This window comes from Chinchilla lanigera, unplaced genomic scaffold (assembly GCF_000276665.1).
Source record: "Chinchilla lanigera isolate Chin_1 unplaced genomic scaffold, ChiLan1.0 scaffold00032, whole genome shotgun sequence".
Lineage (NCBI taxonomy): Eukaryota > Metazoa > Chordata > Mammalia > Rodentia > Chinchillidae > Chinchilla > Chinchilla lanigera.
The window spans coordinates 23,499,916-23,505,291 of NW_004955433.1; the positions used below are offsets into that span (position 1 = coordinate 23,499,916).

The 5,376-nt window shown below is 52.4% G+C and overlaps 1 pseudogene; it reads right to left on the reverse strand.

Annotated features, from left to right (window-relative positions):
• On the reverse strand, positions 1-2,495 carry LOC102027330 (annotated as a pseudogene).
• Between the last annotated feature and the right edge of the window lie 2,881 nt (positions 2,496-5,376).

A 5,376-nucleotide genomic window follows, 5' to 3' on the forward strand; every position in this document is an offset into this window, starting at 1 on the left:
TGGAGGAGAGGAGAGATGTGCCTGAAGTGTCACCCTTATCAGTGAGAAAGGTACAGGATTTAGGTGAGAAAGTAGCAAGTCTACATTCCTTAGGGAGGTGTTTCCTGAGCTTTTGCTTGCTTGAGCTGGCAACATTGTGTAGAGGGAGAAAGAGGCTCAATTTGACTCTGAGTTCTGCTTTACTTCCTGGATTCCCCAGAGGCCATAATGGGGATGTCATCTGTCTGCCATGCCTCCTGCAGTTGGACCTTAAGTTCTAAAGTCTTCTCGAAGTGGGCCTTCTCAGTTACTGAGTACACAATGACATATGCATCCCCTATGGCCATTTAGAGGCCAGGCAGCCATCGGCTTCCTTCCTGGAGAGCACAACAAATGCACACACCTACCCAACAGGCCTTGTGCTGCTGCCATGGGCCTGTCACTCCTGGCAGGACCCACCCCCACCCCAGCTCTCTCCTCCTACTCCACCCTGGATCCCAGCTGCATCCTACCTGCTCCCAAGTGCCATAGACCACAAGTGATGCTTCCTCTCCGTCCACCATGATGGAGCGATCATACTTGTGCCCTAGGCAAGAGGCCAACAAACAGGTCACTGGTTGTCTGTCAAAAGCCTCCACTGTTCCTTTTCCATTTCGGGCCACATCCTCCCCATCCTTCCCAGAGTCCAGCGGACACTTTCACTTGCACATGGCTAGTGTGGGCAACAGAAGAGACATGTTGGGGGCTGGGGAGCTCAGGGTATGGTGTGCCTGACCTTCCCAAGATAGCAGTGTCCTGGGGTCTACTCCAGTGCTCCCTGCCTCCCTGCTGCCTGGCCCCAAGGTGACTCTGATCAAAGTGTCCTCAGTTAGAACAGTGACTGCCACATCCTTTGGGGGGCTTAGCTACCTAGGGCTCCAGTCCTAGACACTCGCTCTGATGTGTTTCTGCCAATCCCAGCAGACAGGGACATCCAACCCCAATGCCACAGAGCAGTCACAGTCAAGCCTCGGGTCCTCTGGGCACGTGGGGTGTAGGGGTGGTGTCCCGTTTCCTTTAGTTTCCCCATCTTGAAATGGGAAGGCAGAGGCATGATTCTGAAAGTGCGTTTGGAATACCGTGGTATTGCCCATTCAGTCCGGCTTCTACCTTCACCACACTGCTGTCCTGCCTTCCTAGCAATCCTGAGATTATTCCCTTCCCTGAACAGCCTGTCCCCTTACCTGCAGCCTCTGCTTCAGGGCTGTCCTCTACAGCACCAAAGATGCGCGCCAGGCGCTCTTGCCCACGCCAGAGGCCCCCAGCAGCAGCACTCTGTATATGTGTTCATCGGAGCCTTTGCCTCCGGAGCTGAGAGGGTCCGATGAGCCTTCTGTCCAGTCCAACTTTGCACCCTGGGTCCCGGTGCTGGAGCCTTCCTTGCCCGCAGCCCGGGGGCCCAGAGTTAGCGCCGCCTGCAAGTCACGCTCGTCCATTGGCGTGCTGAAGCAGTGCATTGGATTGCCAAGCTCCAAGGGTGTTGCCCCGAAGGTGCTTGTGCTCCATGTCTGCGCCACGGCTCCCGCCTGTCCCGTGGCCGCCACTGCTGTTCAGGGTCATCGCGTCGGATCTGCTGACTGAGAGACCAGAGACCCGGATAACTGGGTAAGCCATAGGGAGGAGGGACCGGGTCCAAAACTTACCCGCATTCACAGGATCTTTGCACCATAATCTGTGCCCCCTCTGGGACTGGCCCATTCATCTATGGAGGGTGTTGTCTAACTCTCTCCATCTGTACACTCACGCACTCGCACATACACACCTTCAGGACTAGGACCTGGACTCTGATACAGCCTATGGAGGGCTCAGATACAATCCACTTGCAGTCCATGTTCAGACAGTGGGACTCTGGCTGCTACTGCAGCTGCCACCTTCTCTGCAGCTTCCTAGGTGGGCTCTGGGTCCTAGCTCCAGAGTGGCTTATTTAAACCTCTGCCCGCCCCCAACTCCTTCCCCCACCCTGCCCGCCCGCTCCTGTCTCCAGTCCAAGCCTATGAGGTGGCTGAGGTGTCAGCCCCATCTTTCCTCCCTGCTTCCAACCACCCAGGGAATCCCCCACCTCCTCCTAGGACCTCAGGCTGTCTCACACACACACACACACACACACACACACACACACACACCCTAGCTAGGGGCTGGGCAGGTGGCGAGTGGGCCAGAAGAGTGTGAAAAGGAAAAGAGGAAGAGGAGAGGAATTGTGATGGGGGAAACTTGAAGAAGAGGCAGGCAGTGGATAAACTGGACCAGTCAAATACAACTCTCCCCTGTCCCAGCCCACGGGTACAGTCAAGGAGGACCCTAGAAGGGGAGTGGGGATGATAAAGGGACAAGAGACAGGAAGAATGGAGACAAGACAGGATTCTGATCAAGTCTCGTTTATTGGCGGGAAGTACTGCGTATATATAGGGCGCGGGGAAACGCGGAAGTTCTTAAGGCGGGAGTAACCAAGTAACCCCACAAAGGCGGGAGTAACTAGGTAGCGGTGGGCAGTCCTAGTTCTAGAAGCGGGAGTAGCTAGGCAACGGTAGGCAGTCCTGACTTAAAGGGAAAGGCGCGTCTAACAGAAACTTAACTCAGACAACAGAAACTTAATGCTTAAGACGGCTACTAATATACAATGGAGGTCAGTCACGGTCTCCTACACTCCCCTGAGGAATTAGATCTGGCCCTTTAAGAGCAAATTCTCTCCCACACTCCTGGCCTCTTGCCCAAGCAAGAAAACTAGTGGACTGACCAGAGAGTCACCCTGTAGGCCCATGATGCCCACTCCCCACAGGCCAAGATCCAAACTAAAATTTAGAGGTCCTCAACTGGCATATGTGGCCTCAACACCAAGTCTTTCTCACTCATCTGCTGTCCTGAGGAGTTGAAGATAATCCCTCATGAGACTGCTTTTCAGGTGAAGGATGGTGTCACCTATGAATCCCTGGGGGCCATCAGAGGCTGCTGAGGAAGAGGCCTTGAATTCTGGGGAGGAAATACAGGCCCAGAGATGGGAAAGATTAACTCAGTCTCCACCCGCACTTCCTGGTACCCTCCAAGCAGCTGCAGCAACTCTACTAAAAATCTCTGCCCCTGGCCTGGCCCTGGTCATTCTGCTCCTGGGTTGGAGGTTGCCCAGAGCTGGGGAATCCAGGCAGCCAGTGTGGGTGGCAGCAGGAGCCAGTCACTTTAGTCTGCAAATTTCCTTGCTCCTTAGCCCTGAGCTGAGCCGACTGTCCAGCTCACATCCTGTCCAGGAGGGACATAAAAGCAGTGTGGTGGTCTTAGCCACCACTGGTGCCATACCCTGTCCAGCATTCAGTCTCCCTCAGATCTAATGTGGAGTCTAGTGGGGCACAAAGGGAAGGAGAAATAATATGAAGCCTTGGTGTCTAGTCTTGGCTCTGCCTACAGCCTACTGAGTTTTGCCCATTTCCAAACTTCAGTGTGCTGAGCTATAAATCGGGCATCATGACCTCCTATTCATCTGTTATTTATCGTTTGGGTGTGTGAGGATTGGGAATGGACAGGCTGTGGAGTATTCTGCAGTAGTGACTTGCTATCAGAATCTGATGTTTGACTGTGATGAATGTGGTAGGGGTGGGAGGATATCCATTTGGTGCTCAGGTGACATCACAGATGGATGGACACCAGTGGGTTGTTGCAGGTTGTCATGGCAACCTTGGCCAGATTCTGTCTGCTGTGTCAGTTTCCTTGGCAACATCCAAGAAGACCTTGAATTAAAAAGAGCCAAACTAGGTAAGGTTAGGAGGCTCATACAGAGCAGCCCATGATGGCCTTGGCTTCCTGGATGAGGGTTAGTGGGAAGGCAGAGACATGGGCCCAGCTCCTGTCAGGACAGAAGTCTCAAGAGCCAGCATAGCACTTTCCATCAGGAACCTTGGCTGGCTATTCATGCTAACTCCCCGCCCCCCACCTGCCCAACACACACATTGTGTTCTGGAAAGAGCCCTCAATGTCTGGCACAGTGTCAGGCAGAGCATGAGTTTGGGGATAGCTGTGGTCCTTCCCACCAAAGGCCCATGCTGGGGAACCTGCTGGCTTTCCCCTCTGGTAATCTGAGCTCTTGACCTCAGCAGTTGTGTCTTCATTGCTAGGGGAACTGCATCCACACAGGGCTACTCAGATCCCAAGAATACTGGTGGCTGCCTCAACAGGCCACAGACATTCATCAGAATCCTGGATGTGGCCGGTGCCCCCAGAATTCAACATTTGGACATGACCTTGAGACACCCCCTCTCCTACTTCCTAGCTCTCCTAGCTCTCTAGGCTGATTTCACTATCCAGAAGGACAAACCTGACACTGGCAGCAGATCCAGAACCTTCTATCCTTTTCTAGCTGTTTCATTCCTGTCCATTTATTCTGGCTGAATCCATTTCCTTTTGTGGCGACCAGGGATAATGTCTTCCTGGGGGTTGTTCTAAGACATAAATAAGGTGAAATACAGAGATAAGGTAGTTGACTCCAGTTTGGCCATCGGGATATTTCAGCAAGAATACTTCTATTGTCATCACCCTTCTTTGGATGGGGCAGACTGAGTGAATCTGAGGACCCTCTCTTGCTTCTGCTCCATTCTCTCCAGGACAGCAGTCTGTCCAGGACAAGGGAAGAGATTTTGGGAATAATGCAGCTATTTCTCTCCTGTCCTCCACACCCCTCTCTTCTCTGTGGGATTTCACATTCTCCTTCCTCCTCTAGGTAACAAAATACTGCAGAAGGAACTTAGTTGGACTTCCATGCCCTTACCCCTTCTCACGCTACAACCCTTATGTCTCAGGACCTCTGCTCTGTTTCTAGGCTTCATTCATTTATTCATTCATTCATTCTACTGACTTATACAGAGCACCTCTGTGCCTGATGCTTGTGTTGGGGATAGCATGATGTAGCATGATGTATGGAAATACACATGGATGGGCATATTCATATGTATCATGTAATCCCCCAATAAGTCCTTTTAGCTATGATTTGTTGTTCCCATTTTGTAGACATAGTGACCAAGGCCTGAACAGTCATAGTTAGAAACAGCAGAGACAGATATACCTGTTGGGGTTTCAGAGACCTTAAGCTTCACAACTTCCCTGTACCCCTGCCCTCATATAGCAGCTGGAGTTCCAGAAAGTTCCTTGGGCAGTGGCTCAGTGTGTAGAGATGGTGTCCTGTAGGCAGCCAGCGACCAGGCACAGATAAGTCAAAACTGCAAGGAGATGATTTGAAATGCCAGTAAGGGCATGAGCAGGCTGGTGTCCCTTCCCCACTGTGGCCTGGCTGACAGGAGGCCCAGAGGAATGACTCAGAAACACCTGTCTCCCTTATGACTCCCACACTCAGCTGGACACAGACACAATAGCCACTTT